The following is a 27,484-nucleotide window of genomic DNA, read 5'->3' on the forward strand; positions in this document are numbered from 1 at the left end:
GGTTGCTTACCTGTGGCCTCCTTCCTTATCTATCTGCTTGCTTTCCTGACCTTTCCCTAGCAGCACACAACATCAGAGCTGAAAATACCTTGGGGGATCATTGAAGACACCTAGGTCCTGGAGTCGTGGTCATCAGGAAAATCACCTGGCACTTCATGAGAGACACGGAAGATGTGCGAACCACGGGACCATCCACCAGCTAGTTCATGACATCTTGTTTACCATAACACTAAAAAGAAAGGGACTCCAATAGTGTTTTAAGGTTGTTGCGATGTCCTCTTCAGTCCTTGTCAAAGAGAAATTCATGACAGAAGTGCGAACCACAAAGCGAAGAAAGTCGTGGCCCAAAAACAAGTAAGAAAAGTAGGAAGTTAAATGAGGAGTGACCAACTTTAATCGGTTCTGTAGCTCCAGGCTTCAAGGAGAAGGAACCCACAGGTGTGCCCATTGGCCAGGTAAATAGATGTTTTGAGTTATATACTAGTCTGATCTGGTGAGAAATATACATGTAGCACCTACACACTGTCATTTTAGTGGTGGTGACATCCGAATTCCTCTGTTGAACGTTTTGTGTCCCTCGGGGGCTTTGACAGTCACAGTCTTATCTGAGCCTCACAACGACATCCCTATGCACCTTGCTTGTCACTTTATCCAGGAAGGCTTTCTTCCCACCAAGCATTCACAGGAATGGCGAACAGGAAGAACCCTTAGCAGTAAAGTCCAGTGATGCTGCTTGTTCACAGACACAAGCATTTTCAGCTTGTTCAGGGGCCACTGGCGCATCCTGCAGAACTTGACAATAACTTTCCCAGGATCACTACCTGGATTCAAACCCAGGTAGCAGTTTGTAGGTGAGAGGTCCCAGTTAGCATTGTTAAACCATGCTTTCTGGTCTGTACCCTGGGAAGTTGCAGGACTGTGTCTTTAGAGGTATTACGACTAAGTGAGTCACGTAAAACATCTCTTGACTATTCTCTGGACATTAACTCCTCATCTTTTAGCGCAAGTTATTCATCGCACAGACAGATTTTTTTTTTTTACCTTTTCAGGGTTTTTCTTTTAAGTTTCTAGACAGATAGGAGCCTATGTACAAGTTATTAGGGTTCTCCTTTGTTTTCAGAATTATTTGTTTATTTTATGTATTTTATGAGTTCACTGTAGCCGTCTTCAGACACACCAGAAGAGGGCATCAGATCCCATTACAGATGGTTGTGAGCCACCATGTGATTGCTGGGAATTGAACTCAGGACCTCTAGAAGATCAGTCAGTGCTCTTAACCACTGAGCCATCTCTCCAGCCCCATTATTTGGGTTCTTGAGGCTAGACCTTGATGCACACATGAAAAATGAACCCATCCTGAGCTTATGACACACTGGATCAGCTCAAACTGGGCCACAGAGGTGTTGGATACCGTCCTGGAAGGAAGAGAGCCAAGCTGCAGGTAGGGGTTACATTTTGATTTTTCTTACCAATGCCTCTTTTATATTTCCACTACAGCGTCACAGATGTCATCCTACAAGCAGTAGACTGTGATGTAGGAGAATAGTCATCGGCTGTCTTCGATGGCACTTTCTAAGCCATCTGTAAGGTAAGCTGCTTTTCAAGGAAGGCAATGAACGCCAAGAAGACAAAGGCAGGTGGTGCACGCACATAACCTCTGACCTTGGGAAGCTAAGGCAGAAGGCTAGAGAGTTTGAGGTCAGCCTGGGCTATATAGTCAGTTCCAGAGTAGCCTGGGCTACCCGCAGAGTGAAACTCTTGTCTCAAATATAGAAATCAGAACAATAACAACAATAAACAAAGAAAGGGCCAAAGGAGAATGTATGTCACCTGTATGTGCTAAGCTAGTGTCAGAGCCTGTGCTGATACCAGCTCTTGGCCCCTCCACTCGGCATCTGTGAGGGCGAGGGCCTTGAGAAGATGCCAGCCAAGCACACAGGCCATCCACATTGGCCTGGGGAAGAATGTCATGGTACGTAGTCAGAACATTTCTTCAAGAGCTGTAGCTAAGACCGTTCAAACACTGTTCCCCTGCAGGCCTGAAACTTGTCTGGCTTGGTGTGCTGGGCTCGGGGAAGGGAGCATAGGGACAGCCATATATGAATAGCAATCTGTGAAAAGTAGACCTGTCCCACCAAAGTCAAGCCTGCCTTTGTGCAGACTGCTGTCTGCCTGGAGGTTTTCAGGACTGAGTTTGCTAATGGCAGGAAGCTCAGGAGTTCTAGGTTTTTGCTCCTCAGATGCATACTCTTCCTACACAACTGCACAACTCAGGCTTGTCCCGCTGATCTGCCCCAAACAGCTGGCATGAGAGAACTTGCCCATAGTCTCTTACCCAGGAGTGTAGTGGAGATTAATGGTAGGGACCTCACATACCTTGGAGAAAACTGTGTGCTTGCTTCTTTTAGTACACATTTGGCAGTGTTTCCATACAGACCTGTCAACTGCCCTGAAATAAACCAGAGAGGGAAGAGTTATACAATTTACCATATCCTAAGGGGGCTGGGCCGTGAGGGAGCTTGACACTGTGTCGGTTCAGGAGGAACAGGTATCTTAGCAGCAAGGCTGAAAGTGTCCTGGGAGTCAGTGAGGTAATTGGCTGTAGAATAAAGAGGCCTGTGCTCTAAACATGGGGGCAGGGAGGGAAAAGGAAAGCTAGGCAGAGCACACTCTTTGAATGGAAGCCGTGGTAGTCAGTTTTTAAGAATTCCAACATCTAATGAGAGCAAAACTAACATAGAATTAGAAGTGGAGAGTTGCTAATGAAGATCCGTTCCTACAAAGGATGGATCACCGCTGTTGGATAGACGTGTGAACAGTGTGTGCATACTCTATATGTGCATTCTCCAGAGCCCCTCAGAGAAGCTCAGGCAAGGAAAAATCAGGACTGAAAAATGAAGCTGGACAGATTCTGACCAGTGGACTGTTAGTGCAGAGGTCCCTGCACTGCACCAGATCAAAACTCAGCTCGTGGACCCTAAAAAGTCAAGTCAGGATTTTTACATGATTAGTTATAAAAGTCAAGGAAAGGAAACACTTAGAAATTTGATTTTTCATGAAAATGAGGCCGGGAGGTGGTGGCACGTGCCTGTAATCCCAGCACTTGGGAGGCAGGCTCTGTGAGAGTCAAGGCTAGCATGTTTTACAGAATGAGTTCTAGGTCAGTTAGGACTGTCACACAGAGAAACCCTATCTCAAAAAAACCAATAGATAGAAAGTCTATTCTATTTGGGTAGGTGGGTGGGTGGATGGATGGATGGATGGATAGACAGACAGACAGACGACAGGGCTGAAGAGAAAATGACATGGCTCTTGAGATAAAGGCATTTGCTCTTCAAGCCTGGAGATCTGAGTTTGTTCCCCAGAACCCACGTAAAGGTGCAAAGAGAGAACCCACTCCACAAAGTTGTCTACTGACCCCCACCCACACAGAGACATGGTAATAATAAATAAATTTTAATTTAAAAATAATGGAACACACACACACTGGTCTCCCTGAACTGTAGTAAGAAGAATGAGCTAGCTCTAAGGTAGAGGCTCTTTCACAGCAACAAGACAGAATTCAAGGAAGTAAAATGTTAAGCTCACCACGTACTTCGAGCTATTGGCATAGGATGAGGTGTCCCTAGACTAAGCCCATTGCCCTAAGAGCTATCTTTCAGTTTCAGTTTTGATTGACATGCAGCCAGGTCTGCTTAGAGAATTGGGGTCACGCCTTAAAAGTGTGAAAGTGTTCCTGTCTGTGCGCCATTGTGACGGATTGCTCGGGGCAAGAACATCCAGAACACACTTAATACTGAAGCTCTGGTCTCGGGTGTGTTCATTCTCTCTGCACTAAGCCAGCCTTGGTTTAAACTTGCCCGGGGCTCTGAAAGTTTACTGAAGCCCGAAGCCTGGAATCTTCTCCAAAAACAGGAAATAGGTGCCAGCTTCCTCTGTCCATGATAGAACCAATTTGTGGCCAAATATGAAGTAAAATGTTAAAAAGATGAATTAGGCCTCTAGAAAAAAACATTAATTTGTAAACATCAAATAAACAAACAAATGAATAAATAAATAAATAAATAAAAAGAGAAAGCAATCATGCCTTGGTTTTCAGAATATTAAAAACAGTGTGTTGATACTTGTTCTTGAATGTATCCATTCACATGCACACACACACACACACACACACACACACACACACACATACATGTATACACACATGCGCATATACTCCGTACAGTCTCAGGTCTAGTAGCCCAAAGCTGCTTCCACAGGAAGATCTCCTTGAAGATGAAGGAGTCGACAGTCTCTCTGGCCTGTTGGAGCTATAAGGTCAGGTCTAGGAGTTTGGGCTCGAGAAGTATGTTCTCACTACTCCAGACTGTAACTCTTTTCTCCACTAATATTGGGTACAGGATGCATAGGGTGAGGGTGAACCTTCTATCTTGCTGTCACCATAAGTATAAACAAGGAGCCAAGAGTAGAGACATGCAGTGAAGTCCGCGAGTTTCTAGAAACCAGCATTAGCATCAACCAGGATCTGCTATGCTAAGACTAACACCACCGTTCCCTTCTTACAGCGTTGACCTCCTTCATGTTCTTTCAATAATGAAAGAAAGGATTTAACACTTATCGAGCCCTACGAGATTCTTGAAGTATCAAATCAATTGGCTTGGTAATAAGAACACTGACAAAGTTTCCTTATCGGAGGGGTTGAGAGAGTATTAGTAGACTGCTTGCCCAGTGTGCATGAAGTCTCAGGTTTAATCCTTCACACTGCAGAAACCAACCACTGTTGCCCACATCTGAAATCCACACATGAGCAAGGCAGGAGGAGCAGGCATTCGAGGTCATCCTTGGCTATAAGACAAGTTCAAGGCCAGCCTGGACTCCACGAGAACCTATTTCAAACTAAACAACACAAAACTTTTCTGATGTGAGCCAACATATTCATCCCCCCTCCCCCTACCACCACCATGTTTCCAGAGATTGAACCCAGGACCTTGCTCATGTAGACAAGCATTTTACCACAGAGCTACATTACTAGTCCACCAAGACATCTGTGGTAGACTAAGTATAACTACAGGAGTTGGAGAGGTAGCTCAGCCTTTAAGAGCGATTGCTGTTCACTCGTGAGGACCAGAGTTTCAAACACAAGCACAAGTGGCTCACAAGCACCTATAACCCCGAGGAACCTTATGTCCTCTTGTGGTCTCCACAGGAAACCATACACACGTGTGACTATACATTCACTCTGAAATATAGGTATATAGTATTAATTTTATATATGTATACTACAGTATGCATAGTTACTGCAAAGTAAAATACTGTTTCCTCCCGGATATGGAATTATTACTTCCTTTGAAAAAAACAAACAAGAGTGCTTAGAAAACTGGCATGGTGGATGGGAAGACTTGCCCTACAACTCAGATCAGCACAGGCTTAAATTTTAGTTCTGCGTCCTACTCTGTGCTGCCCTGATCACCTTGATTAAGCTTCCGGGGCTTGGTTTATCCACAAATACAAATCCGCTGTCCAGCTCAGCATTGTTGAAAAGACTAAAGAGGGTGCATATTAATCCCGTGATACCGGAGTTTATAGTAAAACCTAATCTTTATCATGTTTTCAGCCCACCTGTTGCACGTAATCTCTTCCCACAGGAATTTGCTCTGGCAAATATATGGCTTTGGACAGGGCGTCTCTGTCACAGCACTGCCTAATCTGAGTAGCAGAATTGACACTGATGTCATTAAGACTACGCTTTATCAGATCACACGAAATTACTATGGCCCTAAGTAAGTTGAGCACAGTAACGGTTACTAGAAAATAGAATGCAATGCCTCCCCTTTGAGAACAGCTGTGCTTCTGGGCTCTGTCTGCCGGAGTTCTGCTTATTACAAATCAAATCATGGTTCAGGGAATGCTAGTTAAACCCATCTGCAACCAGCCCAGTGTCTCCAGGGTCAAGGTTTGAACCTAGAACCTCACCCATGGCTAGCCAAGAGCACTACCCAGGAGCTCCAGCTTCAGCTCCGGCCCTAGGAAATTCTTTTCAGATCTACCCACTAATGGTTTCTGCATTATTTTAGCTTTGGGGAGGGAGTGATGGAGGATTAAGGCCTGGGCCTTATGCATGCTGTCTACCTGCTCCACTTCTGGGCTGTGTCCAACAGCGGAGCACAAATGCTTGGAAGACCCATAGAACATTAAGGCAAGGTAAAGGGCCTGACGGGGGGGGGGGGGGGTCCTCTGCCTTCCAGACAAGCCCTTGTGCTTAAAGGAAACGTAGAAGCTGGGATTGTTGGCTCGGGTTTGGAATCTCAGCTCTTCTGGGGATTGAGCCAGAAGGATTATAACTCCAAGACCAGCTTGGGCTGCTGACTGAGTTCAAGGCCAGCCTGGGAACTTAGTGTCTCCCTATAAAAAGTAAAAAAGAAGGCTGTAGATTGACCCCACTGCCAAGGCACTACAATCTAACATACACACAGCTCTAGGTTCAACCCCTCTCCGGTACCTCCAAACAAGCCAGGATAATGTTTTAAAGCATAGCAGTTCACACCGTGTAGAAAAAATCTTAGTGTTCATATCAAAGGTTGTCTTGTGGAGTACCAGACTTTAAGCAAAATGGAGGCCTGCTCATGACATAATGCTAAGAATGCCACATTCCTTCAAGCCGTTAAGAGGGGATAATAATTTTAGAAGGATTTGGCACGAAGAAGAGCAACAACGAATAGTTCTGGAGGACTTGGTGATGTAGAAACGAATCTGTGTGCTTTGCAAGTCTTACCTCATTTAATCCTGGTTGCAATCTTATATCCCTGGCTCGATTACTTCCGGCAAGTCAGAGGTGAGGGAACTGAGGCTGTGGTTTTAATTAAATGTCTGAGACAGGGAGCTGGGAAGAGGATGTGGGATCTACACACTGTGATCTCAGCCCTACCCTAAAGTACTTCTGGGAAAATGAGCCGAGAGGTGCTTTGCTCATATATTCCCTGTTTGCCTTGCGGGGGGGAGGGGGGTGGCGGGGAAATGTCCAGTGTTATGACCAGAAGTCTGAGAATCTGTCCCTTCTCCTGTGACTCTGTATTATACGCCTGGTCTAGTCAATTTCTCACCTGTGTGTCCCACCTCTCTTTGAAGCAAAGCTGAGCTGCATCTAGGGGGCTGGCCCTCCCAGGGGGCTGGCCTTCCCAGGGGCTGGCCCTCTGAGAAAGGCAACCTGATTGGCTCAGGGGTAGGTTTCCGTGCACTGGAACTGCAGGGGCTTTGGCCAGGGACCCTCCCTGTCCCATCCTCGCCCCCCAAAAAGACACTGACAGACCTAGAACTCTCCCCAAAACAGAGAGATTATAAAAGCAGTCGGGACAGCATTTTTGTAGAAAGAAAGACACGGAAAATTTTTTTCTTGAACATCTCAGAGTCTGGGGTGTTCCGTTAGAATCTCTTCTGCTCAGGAGCAGATGCTTGAAAATTCATAAAGGAGGGCGAGCAATCAAACATCAAACTTGAGTATAGATGGTTACCTTGACACACAGTCTAACACAGCCCACACACGCACATACACACTCTCGCATGCGTGCTCGTGCACACACGAGTGCTTTCTCTCCTTTCATCTATCTCCATCCCCATAAGCCCACCCTCAAGAACACACATCCCCCAACTCTTTGCAGTGGATGGTTTGAGACCCCTTTCATTGGCCTCCTCCAGTCCTCGTCTTTACCAGCAGTGCAGAATCCCAAAGGACTGCCAGATAAAATAACCTGACTTCATTAACTCCACCCGTTGGCGCTCGCCGGTCTTTGCTTGCAGGATCAGGGGAGAGCTTACCTTCTTTCTGCTTCAGAGATGTTTAGACCTGAGTGTGTCTCTCGGAGGCGTTTACTGTTTCAAACCTCTGTGAGCATCGCGATCATTAATCAGAGAGAGCGAGCTGAGCCCTGTGGAAGCTTCTTTGTGCTCCAACATTTATCTATGGTATAATTATAATGAACCTAAAAGTCATGCATATGCAATTTGACATGGATTTGGCTCTAGTGTCTGCACATAAGCACAGAAGACTGATGGGCCCTGACCCTGGATGTCAGTAACCCACCACTGAACCCTCCCCGTGTCCCATTCCCAAGCAGATCCAGCTCAAGCTGCCGTCACCCTTTGGACAGTGGTTCCTCATGTCCGTTGGGGTCTTTCCTCTCCTCATCTGTTTGTGTCTCTGCCCATTTTCCATCATTGATCATCCTAGCTGTTATCCCTTGTGTGGCTAGATACTCTTGAATCTTCTAGCTCTAACGTTTACTATTTTTGTTGTTTTCTGATCTTTTTCCTTCTGCTACTTTTCCCTGAAACACACTCCACCACTGCTACCACCCAACGAGCTTCTCTCTCCAAATCACTAGTGATGAACTAGGGGACAATATTTCCTAGCAGTGGAGATCGGATGATCTCTGGAGGCATCTGTTGCCGTCCTACAGGGATAGGAAAGATGCTTTTCTGTCAGGCATCTTGTAGGTAGAAATAGGATGTTCATGGTCTCCAGCTGTACCCAGAGCTGCCCCTTCCACACACACTGAGGAAGCTGCTATATGATGTCAGTGGAGCTGAGGAATCCTTTAATCACCCGCTCCTCTGCCACTATATTCTTATCTCCTGTTTCTGATTCCCAGGTCTTTAAGGCTTTTCTTTGCAAGCCCTCCCTCTTATCTCTGCTCCTGTTTATCTGGCTCCTTTCCCTCCTGTCTATCTTCTAGCCCCTGTCTCCCTCAGGTCCCCTTCTTGGTCTGATCACCCCTCTGAGGTTTCTCCTTGTCTTTCTTGCCTTGGTTTTCAAGGCTTAGTTCAGCAACTCCCTTATCTCTCTGCTGTCCTGGAGTGACCTCGGGAGCAGAGAAAATATTTTTCTTAGAACTCTGTTTATTTTCCAAGTTTTCACAAATCCAAAGCAGCCCACAAGCTCCGTGCTTCTGGTTTCGAAGTCTCAAACACCTCCCCTGGGCCTGACCTGTGCAGCTGTCCTAGCCCTGGACTCTGATCCCCACTCCTTCTCGCCCCCTTGATCCTTTCAGCTGTCTCTCCTCTGCTCACCTGCTGCTGGCCCCAGAGGCTGCTCCGTCTTCTTTATGATGTCAGTGGACATGTGTGGTTTGCACCGATTGACATGGTGGTATGATCTCTTCTCCCACTGGGAGGCAGGGAAGCAATAGCTTTCCCCCTGCCTTCATTCATTCTTTAGGAAAAGTGAAGAAGGTTGACCAGATGCTCAGCACAGCTCAGTGTTGTAGTGACTGAAGGGAGTGAGAGAGAAAACAGTTTCTTGCTCATTCTAAGTCTTCATTGTCAACTTGACTGACTCTGGAGTCACCTGGGAGATACATTTTTTTTTTCAATGATGTTTCACAGAGAAGAACCACCCTGAGTGTGTGTGGCAATAAAAGGGGGGGATGGGAGGAATCTGCCGAGTTGGGGCATTCACCCATCTCTGCTTGCTGACTGGAGACACCATGTGACTGTCACCCTTTGTGCTCTGGGTACCACACCTTTCCTGCCGTGATGCTTCGTACCTCAAATACGATAAACGAAACAACAAAATAAACCCTTTCTTCCTTGAGTTGCTTTTGTTAAATCATGCCTTCCATGGCAACCAGAAAAGGAAACTAATATGGAAAATTGGACCGAAAATTCTAGTAGAGAGAAAAATCACAGAAAGTAACCATGGCCACATCAGTGCTGTCTGCAAGAGGTGAGGGATATGGAGCTAGGAAAAGAAAACCTCCTCTCTCTTACTTAAGTTTCATGGTGCTGGGAAGTGCTATGCTTGCTACCATAGGGGAAAAGTAATCACCAGTCTTACCCAACCATGAACTTCAAGAGCTACTACAATGACTGGCCCGGCAAGACATGCTCACTGGCGCAAATAGTGACACAAATGTTGTGAGAGTAAACTACTTCCTGATTAGACTTCTAGCCCACTTCATACAATGAAATCCATTGCTGAGACCAATATTAGGGCAAAAACGTGTGGCTAAACAGGTCAAATACCCTAGCGAGGGAAATAGTAACTAGAAAGAAAACTACTTTTATTCTGCTAAATAGACATAGTATAAATCAATTCCTTATGGCTTGTCATACCCATAGATTAATACATCTCTCAACCCTGACCAGAGGTTCTTCTATTAGCAATAGTTGATGATTAACACAGAGACCAGCAACTGGCCAAGGTTCAGAGGAAAGAGACTTCAGAACGTTCAGCCCTAAACAGAACACATATACCATACCCCATGCTTCCAAAGGCTCAGGGATCATTTCGAAAGAGAGAATGGAAAGAGTGTGAGAGCCAGAGTGTAGATGACTACAGGGGGAAAGTGTCTTCTGGACACAGCAAATGATCTTTGCATATGAATTCACAGTGGTTGTGATGATAAGCCCAAGACTTGTGCGAGTCAGATCAAAGCAGCATGGAGAGGAGACAGGGCTTGAAGTCCCACTCCTAGGTAAGGAGCTAGCTTTTGCTAGCTGCTGGGAAAGGGAAAGTTAGTTTTTGTTAAGAATGTGTAGCCCCTGCTAAGTTAACCACTCTCCAGTAGAAGGCCATGCATCCAAGAATACTTGGGCAGCACAAAGTGGCCTTGGTAGAAAAAAGGGACAGGGAGTTGGGTGAAAGAAGAAGAGAGGGATCTGGAAAGCATTTGTGGAAGAAGCTCAATGAAGATACATTGTATAGAGTTCTCCAAGAACTAATAGAAGGGTATAAAAATGAAACAAGTTACAACCAGCTTAGCATGTAATTAAGCAAAATGGTTAGTTTACAGTTCTGCAAGTCAGCAGTCCAAAATCAGTCTCATAGGGCTAAAATCAAGGCATCACAGAACCAGTTCCTCCTGCAGGCTCTGGAGAAGAACCGTGGCCTCAGAAGAGTGTTTGTAATCCATGGCTCCTGCCTCCATCTTTAGACGCAGCTACAGAATATTTTAGCTCATCTGCCATTTTCTTCATTGGATCCCTTTCTTGGCCTCCGTATTTCCTTCCCTCTTGTTAGAATGTTTAGAATGACAATGGTCCTATCCATGATCCAGAATGATCTCCCCCACTGAAGCTTCTTGCCTTGGGGATGTCTAGAGTCCGTTTGCTAACAATGTGACATATTGGCATGTTGTGGGGAGCTATGCATACCTATTTAGAAGATGGGATTCAGCCTACCCCACACTTCTCATTGGTTAGGATAAGAAAGCAGCTTCAAAGAGTTGGTGAGCCCAGTAGAGGCTGAAAAATAAGATGTGCAAAGACATGATTCCAAGTCTGGCAAAGGCTGAGCCCCAGCTTGTTGTGGTAAGAACATAGGGTGTGTCTGGACAGGGGTGGGGTGACGAATGCCTAGTTGTAAAGAGACATCTGAAACCTCTCTTGCAGACAGTAGGCATGTCGGATTGTTCTAGACAGACTTTGGGAGATTCTCTAGCGCTGAACCATGCAGACATGCGCTAGGTAGTCTGAAACACTGGCAACTCAGAACACACAGTGAGGCCAGTCCACAGCGACAGGTGTGCACCGGCAAGACTCTTAGAACTTAACCTAGAAAAATCCATGCGCTATCTAATTAAATTGTTACGTGGCTGATACTTTGGATAACATCTGATTCAACCATTTGTTCAGATTAACTTTACCTGCTTGTGTGGTGAGGCTCATGCTATATTTCCTTTGTCCTACTGACCACAAGGCTGAAGGGGAAAATATATTGTGGGGTTAAAACTATAGAACAGGCTGGACAAGAAGTGATTTGGACTAGTGCTATGTCCAGTTATAGAGGATGAGAGGGGACCTAGATATTTTGGGGGTCATGAAGAGGTCTAGGTGACTGATGGACCAAATAAGAGAAAGGCAAGGAGAGAGAAAGACACTTGCCCAGCCTTCCATGACAGGGTACAGGGTGGGAAAGACAAGTTCCTTTTAGGTAGAGCGGCATCTACTCCCGAGGCCTCTGTGGAGATAGAGCCAATGGCCTTCGAGCCCTGTATTCATCCCGCCCCATTGTGCAGCTTTTCCCATCTGATCTGGCTTTTCATTATTAGAGCCTGGCGCACATGTCCCTCGGGTGGCGCACTGGCTAGGTTTATGTCAACTTGGTACAAGCTAGAGTCATAGAGAGGAAGAACCCTCAATTGAGAAACTGTCTTCATAAGATCCAGATGTAAGGCATTTGTCTTTCTTTCTTTCTCTCTCTCTTTCTTTCTTTCTTTCTTTCTTTCTTTCTTTCTTTCTTTCTTCCTTTCTTCCTTCCTTCCTTCCTTTCTCTTTCTTTCATTTTCTTTTTATTGATTCTTTGTGAATTTTACATCATGCACCCCAAGCCCATTCATCTCCTCTTCATACCTGTCCTCTGCCTTTTCAACCTCCCCCATCCCACCAAAAGAAAAAAAAATCTTGTGGAAGCTGCAGTGTGTCACAGTGTGACCCACAGTGTACGGTTTTTGTCCACACTGCTTTACTTGCAAATGATCGTTGCAATGAGTCATTGGTCTGGTTCAATGCCTCTGGCTTCTGCTACACTATCAATGCTAGATCCTCACCAGGATATCCTCTTGCTGCCCTGTGCCATGGAGATCCTGCAGCTTTAGATCTGCAGAACCAGCCCCTTCCCAAACTCCAGAAGTAGATGGACCCGGGTAGATGTTGGGGTGAACCAATTCAAAACCCTGGATTTGGGTGGGTGATAGCTGAGCTGGTCAGTCCACCAGCTGTTCCATGGGGCAAGATGTCCAGCTCTGCCCAGGCTCACCCAACGCCACAGCCAGCAAGGGGCAGAGCCAGCTCTTCTACTCTCATCCCATGCCAGCAGGGCCAGCTCTGTTGTGCTGCCTAGAGGGGCAGGGACAGTTCCGCTCTCATGACCTCGTGGCCAGCTCTCCCACCTGCCATACGTAAGGAGAGCATCTCTCCATCAGCCAAACTAGGCTGAGCAAGCCACAAGTAGCAAGCTAGTAAGCCACTCCCCCTCCATGACCTCTGCATCAGCTCCTGCCTCCAGCTTCCTGCCCTAAATGAGTTTCTGCCTTCACTGCTTTTGATGATGAACTGTGAGCAAAATAAACCCTTTCCTCCCCAAATTGCTTTTGGTCCTGGTGTTTTTGTTGTAGCTACAGTAACCCTCATTAAGACACGTGGGGACTGGAAGTAATGTGAGTGATGCCCCTCTCTGTTAGTGTAAAAGAACAAACAAACGAATAAAACCCTACCCTCCTGCAGCACAGTCGTCAGCTCCAGCTTCAATGGCCACTCCACACAGCCCTTCCTTGACCCACAGTACACAGCCCAGTCCAGAGCTGTATGGATGCTCGCTGCTGGCAGTACTTTAAATCGTCCTAGCCAGACCATTTCCAGGTGCTTCTAGAAAAAGCAGGGCTCTTTTAGGCCATGTTTGGATGTATCCTAGCTTTCTGAGTCCAGTTCCTGGGAACATACTCCAATGTGTTATTGGACGAAAGGAAGCAAGTCTTCAAAGCAGACATTGTTATTTTAAATTTAGAACTATCCCACCTCTGGCCATACCCAGAAAGATCATGTCACGTGTTACTCAAAACATGGACGTAGAGCTCAGAATTCCTGCTTCCAGACCAGAGTTGGTGTTGTTTTTGTTTGTTTGATCAGTATGGGTTTTTTTTTTCCTGTGTTGTTATTGTTAGATTTTTTAGTTTTGAGGAGGGTTTTTTGTTTGTTTGTTTTCTGCTTGGAATGCCTGTTTGGCTCTCTGTCCCTGTATATAATAATAGTAAAGACACAATGCTCTTCAAGAATTTAAAATCTGTCCTTGACATCTATCTATCCAAAACCCTAAACTTTGATACCTTTCAAGAAATTGTTCTCGGGGTTGGGGATTTAGCTCAGTGGTAGAGCGCTTGCCTAGCAAGCGCAAGGCCCTGGGTTGGGTCCCCAGCTCCGAAAAAAAAAAAAAAGAAAAGAAAAGAAATTGTTATCATCAGAGCACTGTGGCATACACCTTTAAATCTCAAGGGGCAGAGGCTAGCAAATTTCAAGGCCAACATCATTTACCTATAGAGTCCCAGTGCAGCCAACACTACACATAATGAGACCCTATCTAGAAAAAGAAAGAAAACAGTTATCAGTTGCTGGACTTTATGAGGAAACAGTGATACCGAAGAGATGCATGGATTCTGATCAAAGCACGTTTGAGGCTCTTGCAGCACCAAGCTCTGTCAGAGCCCATCCGTGGTTCTGACTTCCCAGAGTCTTGGGGTCTGCCTCACACTTGAGCCTCACACCTGAACTAACCTAAGTACAGTTAGAAAAATGGTCATCTTTAACATGTTGTTACATAGAAAGAGGAAAATTACGTGAAAAGGAGGAAAGGAGGAAAGGAGGAAGGACCCTGGGGTCTTTGAGATTTCTCAGTGGGTAAAAATGATGACCCGAATTTAATTCACAGGGTGGAAAGAGAGCAAGACAGTACGTACGTACACACACACACACACACACACACACACACACACACACACACACACACGTACGTACGTACGTACCATGACATATACATAGAAGTCAGAGGAAAAGCTGTGGAAGTCAGTTCTCTCCTTCCACCACGTGTGTTCCAGGCTCATCAGGCTTAATGACCAGTATTTTTATCTGCTGAGCCACTTTGCCAATTTAGATCTTTTTATCTTAGTAAACTAAAAATGACAGGGACCGTCTGATAAAGAAACTTCTCTCAGGACTGCTTTGTTTGATTGAAAGTCATCACCTCAGAAAAATAACATGGAGGGCAGTAGACACACACACACACACACACACACACACACACACAATCACAATAAAATTTTTGAAGAAAGAAGCAAAGGAAAAAAGGAAGAGGGAAGAAAGGAAGGGAGGGAGGGAGAGAGGGAGTTTGGACTCAAAATGGAAAGGGCCAGGAAACATCTTCAGTTTCCTAGAAGTATCTGGGCTGGGGCTTTCTCCCTCGTGTTGGCAAAGTGATCACTTCAAGTGCATAAGTGAAGGGCTACACAGTAGACACCCATTCCATGGTGGGAGCGCAGCCCAGCACAGCAGAGAAGTCGGACTCCCAATCAGCAGTGGCTGCAGCCTCACCCTCCCCTTTAGGATGCCTCCTTTATAGATAAGCTTCGAAGTGAGGTGATCCAGTTGGACACCAGGGCAACTTAGTGAAATCACAAGAATCCAGGCCTACCATGGGACGTCCCCTCTGCTAACACCAGCATGAAAGATCAGCACCCGGAAAAGACCACAGTGACCAGAGATCCCTGCATGTGACCCCAACACACAAATGCCTGTGGCTCCAAGGGATGCTGCACCACTGTGACAGTCTTGGAATTCTAACTTCATGTCTTTCTCACAGCTTGCAAAACAACACTCCCAATGTTCAGTCAAGTCTCAAAGGAAAGGGGTCAAGTGATTCGAACTACCTAAACTAGCTCCATTCTTGTGCAAACTATTTTCTTTCTCTGAAAGCCAAATACTTGTTCTCAAATCTGTGAGTAGTTAATAAGTCGAGGTGTGCTGAATAGCATCACAACCATAGGAAGCCACCCATGGGTGACATCGGGTGAGCTCTCTGGGGATGAATGTGCCTGTGAACCCAGGAAAGTGCCCTTCTCAATGATAGGTATCTCCTCAGTGCTGTCAGCTGTGGTGTGTAACACCTGTTGAGGGGGCGATGGCACCTCTCCTGTCTTGACTTCTCAGAAACACGAGGGCAAGAGCTACAACAAACAAACAGCAGGATTGTCTGTAGGTCTTTTATGCTGCTCCTGTGAGAGGAACTTTGGTATAGAAAAATATCCCATGTTAGAAAGACATTTATCCTTCCCAAGATCAAATGGAGCTCAAAGCACATTGCAAGTCCTCTTCCAAGTCTTTACCGGTCAGTCTACGATTTCCCAGAAGAGGGGCCTTTTCCCCTACAGAGGTCTGGATGTCACCAAAGACTATTATCTCACTGTGATATGCTATCTACCGCCAGGCTGAGGATTGCTCTCCCACTCTTCATGCTCTGGGAGTTAGTATGCCCTGTCTTCCTGGTTCTGATCTAGATGGTAAGCTTGTGATTTTCCAAACCTCGGAAAACAGTCCCGGCAATCCTAGCACTGTTCCAAATGATCTGTTATGTCCAGTGTCAGTTCTCACAATAAGTTCATGAGGTAAGAAATATCAATCCCATCTTCCAAAGGAGGAAGTACGGGCCTGGGAAGGACAACTACTTTGAGTGGTGGAGTCTGGATTAAGGCAAACCATTTGCTCCAGGAACACCCAGGGCCAGCTCTATCTATCTATCTGGATGCCTCCTTAAGTCTCTTATCTGAGAAGGCTTTTCAGCAGGATAACTGTCCAGGCCCTTCAGGAATCTCCCTTAGATCTCTCAATAGAATTTCACTGATAGGTCTTGATAACCTCAAGCCCACGGGCGTCTTATAGCAGGCTGAGACGCTAACAAGAAAGCCTATGCTTTGCCTCAAATGAGCTTTGGGTTTCCCCCCCAAAAAAGAGGAAATGGTCTAAAGTTCATTCAACATTTTTTCTTTCAGAGATTTCTTGCTGCTCAAAATAAATTAGCTAAGTAGGGTGATTCATGACACCAAGTTTCAAAAGGCTGTCCCTACATGACCAGACAGCTTTGCCAAGCTCTGTGACCACAGGCTGTGTACATAATTACAGCAGCCATCTTGGAGATTCCTAGAGCTGAGAGATCTTGTGGGCAAATGAAAATGGATAGCCGCAAGCATTTTCACAATCATGACAGCCTCAAACACATGTAGAGGAGAAGGAAGTCCATGTAAACAAAGCTGGTCTGAGTTTAAAATTTAAGAACAGGTGTTTACCCATTCAGAGCCTGCCCCACAGGTGGCCCATACATATACAGCCACCCAATTAGACAAGATGGATGAAGCAAAGAAGTGCAGACCGACAGGAGCCGGATGTAGATCGCTCCTGAGAGACACAGCCAGAATACAGCAAATACAGAGGCGAATGCCAGCAGCAAACCACTGAACTGAGAATAGGTCCCCCGTTGAAGGAATCAGAGAAAGAACTGGAAGAGCTTGAAGGTGCTCGAGACCCCAAAAGTACAACAATGTCAAGCAACCAGAGCTTCCAGGGACTAAGCCACTACCTAAAGACTATACATGGACTGACCCTGGACTCTGTCCCCATAGGTAGCAATGAATATCCTAGTAAGAGCACCAGTGGAAGGGGAAGCCCTGGGTCCTGCTAAGACTGAACCCCCAGTGAACTAGACTATGCGGGGAGGGTGGCAATGGGGGGAGGTTTGGGAGGGGAACACCCATAAGGAAGGGGAGGGGGGAGGGTGATGTTTGTCCGGAAACCGGGAAAGGGAATAACACTTGAAATGTATATAAGAAATACTCAAGTTAATAAAAAAAAAAAAAGAATATATTTGGAATCTCTAATTTCAAAGGTGTCAGCAACTTGTTATAAGGAAGCACATGTAGACTTGGAATCATACATTTCATTTAAAGGCATAATCAAAGAATAAGAAAAATGACTGGACTCTCCCCTCATATGGTCTCAGCAGAGTGTAGAAATTAAAAAAGAAGAGAAACTCAAAACTTTTGGCAAAGCATTATTAGATCATAATGAGGAGGTTCAAATGCATGTCAAATGTTTGTTTATGGCACTCCAAAAGGCAGCCTTTGTGCTTCAGAAAAGGCTCAGGGCACCCAAATGTAGTTGTTATAAGAGTGACAACAGATACTTGTATATTCTTATCCTTCGCTGTCACCACTGATGAGCAGGTACACACTCATGCACACTCATGGACACCCACAGGCATGTACAACACCCACACTTCCACTGCAAATTAGATTGATACGTTTTCTCATTTATCCTCCGGTGTTCAAATCATCCATGCCAAGAGACTAATGCTTTTGGGGGAGAAAAGAATCAGTTTTCTTTGTATATATTTCATGTTCCAAGTACCTCTCTTCGAAACTGTCAGTAAAATTTACCCCAAAGTGAATGATTTAAATGGAAAAAAAAAAAAAGAACAGGTGTTTATAGTGAACTGCAGAATAGTCAGGGCTGATAGGCCCTGTCTCAAAAATCAAAAGATAAAACTAAACAAAGCAAAAAGACAAAGGAAAATCTAGGAGAGTGAACCCTATATGCACCTTTTAATATTCTACACAGGCCTTTTGCACTATGTGTTTCCAACGAATAGTTGTTGCATAACGAAGGAAACCAACTTATTAGGTGAATTGTGGCCTTTGTTGTATAGGATGTATGCTTCCTAATTGTTAAACGTCTCCATCTTCACCATGGTTAAAGAAGATCAAGTTATATGAAGCTATCTGCAAAAGGTCCCTCTGATTTCTTACCACCATCATAGTAGTAGCAGTAAGGGAGGCCAGCTGTTCTGGGTATAAAAGTGGAGGGACCAGGTACAGTGCTCTCACTCTCCTGACTCATCTCTATAACCCTACCCACAGCTGTACTGGAGGCCATAATACAGGTCAGTGTCCTGCCCTGCCTTCTGGGTTTTACCATCTTATTCTTTGCTATCAATTCAGCCTGTGGGAGTTTCAGGCTACAGCTGGGAAAGAAACACAGATAGCAGAAGTTTGAGTGGGTATGGAGCTGCCCTAAGACTAAGGACTTAACAGAATTGCAGAGTTAGAGATGTGAGGGAACGAGAGAGTGGACATAGTTAAGAGTATTGTGCTACACCAATCAAAGTAGCTCAGAGGAAGAACATTCAATGTTCTTATCACAAAGAAATAATAAGTGTTTAAGATGATAGATAGCTCAGATATTCTACATTGATTGACATATGTCTCTATATTTGTGCAAAAATATTACATTGTCTTTTATTGGTCAATTAAAATACAAAATATTGGTCAATTAAAAGAAATGGGTAAGCTAGACTGTACTGGCTAGTTTTGTGTGTCAACTTGACACAAGCTGGAATTACCACAGAAAGGTGCCTCCCTTGTAGAAAGGCCTCTATGAGATCTAGCTGTAAGGCATTTTCTCAATCAGAGATCAAGGGTAGGAGGGCCCATTGTGGATGGTGCCATCCCTGGTAGTTGTCTTGGGTTCTATAAGAAAGTAAGTTGAGCAAGCCAGGGGAAGCAAGCCAGTAAGCAACATCCCTCCATGGTGTCTGCATCAGCTCCTGCTTCCTGATCTGGTTGAGTTCCAGTCCTGACTTCCTTTGGTGATGAACAGCAATGTGGAAGTGTAAGCTGAACAAACCCTTTCCTCCCCATCTTGCTTCTTGGTCATGATGTTTTGTGCAGGAATAGAAACCCTGACTAAGACATAGGCCAAGAACTGACCACAACTGTAGCAGAGGCTGGGAAAGCCAATTCACTGGATAGGCAAAGTGATCTACATAGACACATAGATAAGGGGCCATAGCTCACTGTACGACCACAGTCAAGGATTACACAAAGTAGGGACTGAACCCTGTCTCTGTGATTCTGGATCAGTCTCATGGCCCAGCCAACAATTGTTTCTCCAGATAGCTTGTGGGTTTCTAGACCCTCCTTGAAGCTGTTTGCTGCTCAGCTGCCTCACCAGATAATCTCAGTCTGGGGGAGGGAGAGGAAATAGAATTAAAAATCTATCAGTGGCTTTCCGAATTGGCACAGTTCCACTAGAAGCCTGAGTAGGAGAGGACTTTGGAAGGGAGGGCTTAATGAGGTGTTGTGATTGTTGGAGGTGGCCTGTTCCCCACTGGGAAGTTTCTGTAATCTGGGAGAGGTCTGCCAGAGGTGATGGTGAGCACCATGGGGGAGCACGGCGGAGCGGGAGGGAGGCTCCTGTGCTCTGGTGCTCTCTGGTGACTGTCTCTGCAGGCTGCCCCTCTTCTTGGGCTTGCCACTTCTCATTTTCAAGGATAACAGTAACCCATAGAATATTTACCTTGTCCCATCCCTCAAGGTCAACAAGAGGGTGGCTGTCATCCTCTGTCCTGCTCAGAACTTTAGCTGGCAGTCTTGACAAGCGGGTTGAGGTGTTCTGAAGCAATCCTTTCTCATCTCCCCATCTAGGAATGCAATCCAAAGGTTTCCTAACACTTCATATAATTCGGTGGTGAGAGCCAGATGACTCCTGTCTTTACTTTGTTTTGTAGAGAGAGTATGTGCATGTGTATACAATATACTTTCAGAGCAAAGAGGAGTGAAACTGATTCTCGTAGCAGCTCCCTGGCACAGGGCTAAACCTCGGCAGTGGGACCTGAGACGCCTGTTTTCACAGTTACCAGAGCTGGCCAAGGTTATTACTGCTTACTCATCTTCCTTGAAGCTCCCAAATGTTTTCCTGGAATATGCTCATGGGGGGTGGGTAGTGTCTGGGGATGTTATTTATAATCACACATAATCCTCGCTCTCGTACAGGACACATGCAGACTTGCTTTGCACAGGGAGAGTAGCAACCTATGTGAGCAGGAAAGAATGCAAGGGTCCTCTGAGTATTGGCTAAGAGATGATGGACTCATGTATGTGAATACACTATCACTGTCTTCAGACACACCTGAAGAGGGCATCAGATCCCATTACAGAGGGTTGCGAACCCCCATATAGTTGCTGGGAATTGAACTCAGAACCTGGGGAAGAGCAGTTGATGTTCTTAACTGCTAAGCCATCTTTCTTTTTTCCTTTCTTTCTTTCTTTCTTCCTTTCTTTCTTCCTTCCTTCCTTCCTTCCTTCCTTCCTTCCTTCCTTTCTTTCTTTCTTTCCTTTTTATCTTTATTAATTTGAGTATTTCTTATTTACATTTCTATTGTTATTCCCCTTCCCGGTTTCCGGACCAACATCCCCCTAACCCTCCCCCTCCCCTTCTATATGGGTGTCCCCCTCCCCATCCTCCCCCCATTACCGCCCTCCCCCCAACAGTCACGTTCACTAGGTATTCAGTCTTGGCAGGACCAAGGGCTTCCCCTTCCACTGGTGCTCTTACTAGTAAGCCATCTTTCTAACCCCCCACACAGTTAGCATTTTCAAAACACTACAGATCCCATACTGCAGGAGAGTTCTACAAGCACAGATGTTCAGAGAACGCATGCAAAGTTCAGCTGCAGACCATGTCTGTCTGTAATTGATTTGTTAGCTGACAATCGATTAACCAGTGAGCTCTGGGGTTTATATAAATATATCTGAAAGTTCAGAATACTCACAAACTTCTTATCAAGAATGATATGAAGTAAAAAACGCTAGAAAGTCCACAGTTACTTTGATGACCAGGGACTTTGAGAGTTGACCTGCAGTTGAAATACACTGGGATAAGCTTTTCTAAACAAAGCCCTGACCTGGGAAATATCTTCTTCCCTTTTGGCTCATTTGGAATAAAAATGGGCTCAATTAGCAGACAGTGTACAATGTGTTAGAGAAACTGGGTTTTAATGGTTGTAGCTCCCTGTGACATACAGTGCCATGACACTGGGTGGTATCAGTCACATTAAAAGACAGAGAAGATCTAAATGGTCCAATGCCCAAAACATGGTAATCAATTCAAGAGGTTATCTTTCTGATGTCGGGGTCATCATATGTAGATGCTACACTCTCAGACTGCTGATGTGGTGTTCTTGAAGTTTGGAATTCCAACAGAATTTGGGTTGCTGAGTGACCAAAGGGAACTTTCCATCATGATGTTAATTAAAGCCATTCCAGAAGTGCAGGGACATGCTTTTGTTATTTATTCGTTGTTTCCAGCTAAGCCTTAGGAACAAATGCCCAGACAGACTATTGTAGTTAAAGGACTTTCTTCTTCCTGATGTGTCCTTCAGAAAGACACGTTAGTATCCTTAGATGGGAACGTCTATGGAGATGGGGCCACTGCAGATGGAATTAGTTAAAATCAAGCACACTGGGGTAGCATGTTACCTGAATAGAGTTGACTGGTACCCTCACAGGGAGGAGGAAAAACACACAAGGAGGAGCAGCCATGTGTCAACATGTGCAGATTGCAGAATTGCATCCGCCAGCAAAGGAGCAAGGACGGGAGTCTGGGGAGATGGCTTACTGCAGGCCAAACAGACATCAGGGCCAGAATTCCTCTCCGAAACACCCACAGTTGTGGCCTGCCTGGAACCTCACCCTCCCTTGGGTGACAGAGATAATAGATCCCCAGGTAATCCTGAAAGTCCTGGGTTCAGTTAGGGATTCTGCCCCAGTAAAGTGGAGGACAGTCAAGGAAGATACCCGGTGTCAATCTCTGGCCTCTATATACATGTGCACATGTGTGTGCTACACATCTGTGTGTATGTGTGTGTAGGTATGTGTGTATGTGTAGGTATGTATGTATGTGTGTGTCCACACACACGTGCATATGTATACCCCATGCACATACACCTAGGAAAAGAAATGCCAAGGACTGAAGAAGCCAGGGAGACTTGTCCCTTGCCACTTTCACGAGAGCATGTTCCTGCTGACGGTTTGGCTTCAGATTCTTACTTGCTACGCTGTAATGGTGACCTCCTGTGTTGTTTTAAGCTGTTGACTGTGGCCCTTCTTCGGGCAGCCCCAGGAAGCGAATCCTCCCGGTTTGCACGCTTCTTTTAACTCTTATCAATGTCAGTCTGCAGTGAGTGAGAGGCTGGTAAACATTGAGGACTTAAGTCCCTAAACAATCTGGAACTGCTTACACTTTGAACCCCATCCACAAACGCAACGCCGCCTCTGAAGTGGTCAAGCAGAGGTCTATGGACACGTGTCATGTAGAACACTGTATGCAGCCCCCACAGAACTTTCAACAGAAAGCTGTGCCATCGTGAGCTCTCAGATTTCTTGATTTAAAGCTGTACTATGTCTCTTGGTCTAGCTGTTTGATCACCAAACAGAGCATTTATCATCCTGTCAGTTCTTAGACAAAAAAAAAAAAAAAAAAAAAAAAAAATCACTGGAAAGTATCATAGACTACTTTAAATTGCAAGATAATAAGTACAGTAGGTACAACCTTTAAGGAATTGTGTGATTTTTGTTGTTGTTGTTGGTACTTGTGAATTCTGGCCCCTATTCTCATTATCCTTACTAGAAATGGCTGCCCAATCACATTTTTTACTAGCGGAAAGAATGTAGAATACACTCCCATTATCTTTAATTGCTTTCTTAATTATTTTAAAGATATGTACTACAAATGGCTCGAGATTGATAAATGGTGATGACAAAATTGGTTCGGGTAATGAGGTCAAGGACTGAAGCATATAAGATTATTTTGACCGCTGTTAACATTTTGTTTATAAAATACATTTTTATACAGAGTCCATTTGTTGCTTCTCCTATATACATAGATAGTTCTTAGGTCATCCGCTGGGGCATGGGCAAGTTACAAGTGACCACTCCTCCAAACAAGTGATTCTCCCTGTCACAGCAGCCATCAGCACCCAGTAGCTCCTGAAAGGGACCTAAAGATTGAAAGGAGATGTGTTCCGGAGAGGCCAGGGGCAGTTTGAAGTAGATATGATCAAGGGACATTGAATCTTGTATATGATTTTCCAAGCACGTGTTAAAAATCAAATCAAATTAAATATAGACATATATGTTACTGTATGGGAATTGCTTACTACACACTTTAGTGGGGTAAAGGGGATGAGTCGTAGTGTGGTCCATCAACACACTCACAGGTTACACTGTGCTGATAGAACAGCAGCAGCTTTCTAGCTACGCCTTGCCTTGAATTATTCTACTCTATAAAACAACAGCCTTGACCAGAGTAACTCCATGTTGAATAACAGTGCCAAGGAAGAATGGACTCTAGCTATAGCTTGTTCACATGAGCAAGCAGCCACCACGTGCTAGCACGGTAGGAGACATAAACTGATTACAGATCTGTGTCACTGGGGACACCTGCAAGTACAACAGCTGCTACCAGGAACGCCAAACACATGGGCTTCTCTGTCACTGTGAAGGAGATTCCAAGACCACTTGTGATGTGGCAGGGACACTAACTCGTTACCTGTCCTCTTGTCATGAGGACATGACACATGGCACATGTCCTCTTGTTCTGAAAGACTGCCACAGTGCAGGGCTCTTGCCTCTGTCCCCAGGCTCCAATTCCAGTGCAGCTTCCCCGACCTATGACATCCAGCTGACTTCAGGTGGATTGCCCTAGTGCTGTTTGTATTTCGATGCTAATTCTGCTTCCCCAAGAGAGGCTGCCTAGGCTGAGGAGTGAATTACATACTCAAGCGAAGTCATCAGAACCTTCTCTCCATTTTAACTTGTAAAATAAAGGTGAGAGCCCAGTGACTGAGCAGGGGAAGGGAAGATGGAGCTCAAGAGTTGGAGAGAGAGAGAGAGAGAGAGAGAGAGAGAGAGAGAGAGAGAGAGAGAAAGGGAGAAGAGGAAGAAGAGGTGGAAGGAAGATGGAGATGAAGCACGTGGCCTGGAGAAAACGCAAGTTATAAGGGATCTCCTAGCTGGGGAATAGAGTAGCCGTAGATCTGCCCAATCTAGGCGCTCAGCTTGTATTCATATTATTTGAGTTGCGTTTCCATTGCACGGGTCCTGTCTGGGTTGGAGAATTTGCCACAACAATTTCACACTGACCCTCAAAGGCGCCTGCCAACTGGGCCTGGTATTTCTGCAGCTGAGCATCTCCGTGTCTGGAGTTACTCTCTAATTATTCACTTTACATCCCGCTCATTGTTCCCCTTCCAGCCACCAATCCCTGACACACTATTAATGATGCTCTATTATGCTTACAGACAGGAGTCTAACATGGCTGTCCTCTGAGAGGCCCCACCCACCAACTGACTCAGACAGAGGCGTATAGTTACTTCTTATCCAGTCCCAGCAGACTCACCTTCCTCCTGTGTCTGCCTCCAGCTTCAAGAACTCCTCTCTGAGCTCCAAAGACTCTTTAGCCCTTTCCTGGCAAGTTTCTGTCTCTGTCTGTCTGCCTCTCACACTCTCTCTCTCTTACACCCACAGTGTGTAGAGTGTATATTTTTAAGTTTTTCATTTTTATTTTTCATGTGCATGCATATGGAGGTTAGAGGTCAACTGGTAAGAGTCCTCTCTCTCCTTCCACCACAGAGGTTCAGAAATTGAAGTCACTTTATCAGATTCAGCAGTAAATACCTACTCATGCTAGTCCATGAAGCATGGTGTATGATTGAAAAATTAATATTAATTATTAAAATTAGAATACTAGAACCTGTGGTTGTTAAAGGCAAATATCAAGTGAAATTGCAATTCCTTGGCAAGTTTAGGTCAACAAAACTGACGTAACTTGGTTATTTAATAAATAAATTCTGACATCATGGGAAGAAACGGCTATGCATGTCTATGTCTCTGCTATGACACACCCGTGACACTCTTTGTCATGTGATTTTGCAGAGGTAATTTTCCATTGAGCCATGCCGGCTAGACCATGTGACTTGTTTTGGGCTGTGATGTGGGAAGAAGGGAGTGTCGCATATGGGAGTCTTGGCTTTAAGATGCTCAACCTGAGGGGTCAGGGATGTAGCTCTGTGGGTAGAGTGAAGACCCAGCATGCATGAAGTCCTGGGTTTGACCTCCAGCACACAGGAAAACAAAAGATGAAAAAACAAAACAAAACAGGCCTGCTGGTGTCTGCTCCCTGACCTGCACATCTGCGGTACCTTTCAGGAACAGCTGGAGTGTCTTCGGTCTGGGTGAAAGAACACACATGGAGCAGATCCAAATCCGAGTCCAAAGAGGTGCTGAGCCCCGTGAGTCCTGCTGCCTGAAACAGGGCCATCTGCTGGGTCCAACCTGAAGCAACCATTTAGTGACCCTGAAGCATGAGAGCAGTGTCTACTGATGAAAGATCTGGAGTTTAGATGACTTGTTAGACAGCAAATCTAACCGTGAAAATGTCAGTGAGAAAGACACCAGTACTGGGCAGGATAAATAAGAGCTCCTGTGGAAATTCCACTATTCTTATACTGCAGTTTAAACATATTGCTCCTGGGCTTGCCTTACTCCTGAATCATCATGATTAGCATATGACCCTAAATGTGGGTTTCACAGCTTCCATGGAGAATTCTAAAGCACTATTCTCGCTTTGGATCGGGCTTCCAGCTTCAGTGCGGTCGGCACTCGGAGCCACGTCCTTTCTGTGGAAACTGTCCGGTGTGTCATAAGATATTTAGCAGAACCTCCATTTCTACCCACTTCATGACAGCAGGGCCCTCCCCCACAGCAGTTGTAACAATTAAAAAAACGTGCTTCCAGGATTTCTAACTATTCCTGCAGGAAAGCATTGTCCTCAGCTCAAACTTCTGTTGTTATTCTGATCTTGGAAGCTAAGCAGGGCCAGGCCTGGTTAATACTTGGATGGGAGAATTGTGTTCTTATGGGAAACTGGAATTTAGTTTGGTTAAGCCAAATATACAATAGTAGACGTCATCTGGCTGCAGTTTAAGATGTAGTCACATAATAATTTAGCCTCTACTAAAAATAAAAAGATCTGGGATACAATCCTAACTGCCTGTATAACTGAAGCTTATGGTTAAAAAAATAAATATATCCTTATTGATGACTGTGGGAGAGCCCAAAGGTTATCATTATTTTGGTTGACAGACATCCTCAGTCGATCTGCACCGACTCCCATGTTGGGCAATGCCTTCCTTGTTACACACATCAACAGACAGCATAGTGAGATAGGTGATACCGTGGACATTGTTTTTAACACAGCCTCATCGCCAGCTTAACACTCAATAAAAATGAGCAGGGACTAGCCAATCCGTAAGCATAAGTGAGGAACTTCAAATACCACCTTTCTCCAGAATTCCATTTCTATCAAAGGATGAAGCAAAGCTTTCATTTCCTGGAAGTTTATATGCTTTTATAGGAATGCAAGCAAATGCCAGCTCTGGGCAAAACCTGACTATGGGACATGTGTTTAAAATAATGTCAGAAACATCTTGTATTCGTGATCATGACCTCCTCGCCACCCACCCCCCCAAAAAACCTCTGTTATTAAATTTTCAAGTTCATATGAGTTTGGGGTCATTCATTAAAATTATTTGAACCTCATTTTCTTAATCTGTGAAATGAGAAGACTCAACTAGATAGTTTCTGCACTTTGAACTATAGCACTTTTTTTTTTTTTTTTTTTGCATGGTAGTAGCCCACACAACAGAAAAGCCATGCTATACTGGGGAATTCCTTACACTAATATTTGACTGTTATGACTGACAGTGATTTGCCTATGGTTATCGCACAGAGCAGGAAAAGAGCTCAACCCTGCTAGAACAATTCCTTCCATTCTTACCGATGGGTCAGGAGATCCAATTAAAACGCAAACAGGGGTAGGGGTGTGGCTCCATGAAAGTGCACTTTTTTAACACACTCAAGTCTCTGGGTCTCACATCTAACATCAATGATCAGAGGAAAGGGGACAGAAGGCAGCAATATGGCTCGGGTTTGCTGGTGTATGTGTATAATCTCAGCATGTGGGAGTCTAAAGAGAGGAGATAGCTAGTGTGAGTCAGCTCTGACCATAGAGTGGGAGTGAACCCCAGAGCAGCTTGAGCTATAGAAAGAGACTT

General features: G+C 45.1%; 1 long non-coding RNA gene across 3 annotated transcripts in view; it reads left to right on the top strand.

Moving 5' to 3' along the window:
* Positions 1–26,959, top strand: part of LOC108348805 (uncharacterized) — a 28,042-nt gene extending 1,083 nt beyond the window's left edge. Inside the window, exons 2-4 of one of the 3 annotated variants that reach the window (XR_005496443.2) lie at positions 64–455; positions 1,498–1,588; positions 25,578–26,959. This is a non-coding gene — a long non-coding RNA (uncharacterized LOC108348805). Of the gene's footprint in view, positions 1–63; positions 13,080–25,577 lie in introns of those variants that run through there. The other 2 variants (XR_001842127.3, XR_005496442.2) reach the window with 2 other exon arrangements.
* Positions 26,960–27,484: the final 525 nt, after the last annotated feature.

Source organism: Rattus norvegicus, chromosome 18, assembly GCF_036323735.1.
Source record: "Rattus norvegicus strain BN/NHsdMcwi chromosome 18, GRCr8, whole genome shotgun sequence".
In the NCBI taxonomy this organism is placed as follows: domain Eukaryota; kingdom Metazoa; phylum Chordata; class Mammalia; order Rodentia; family Muridae; genus Rattus; species Rattus norvegicus.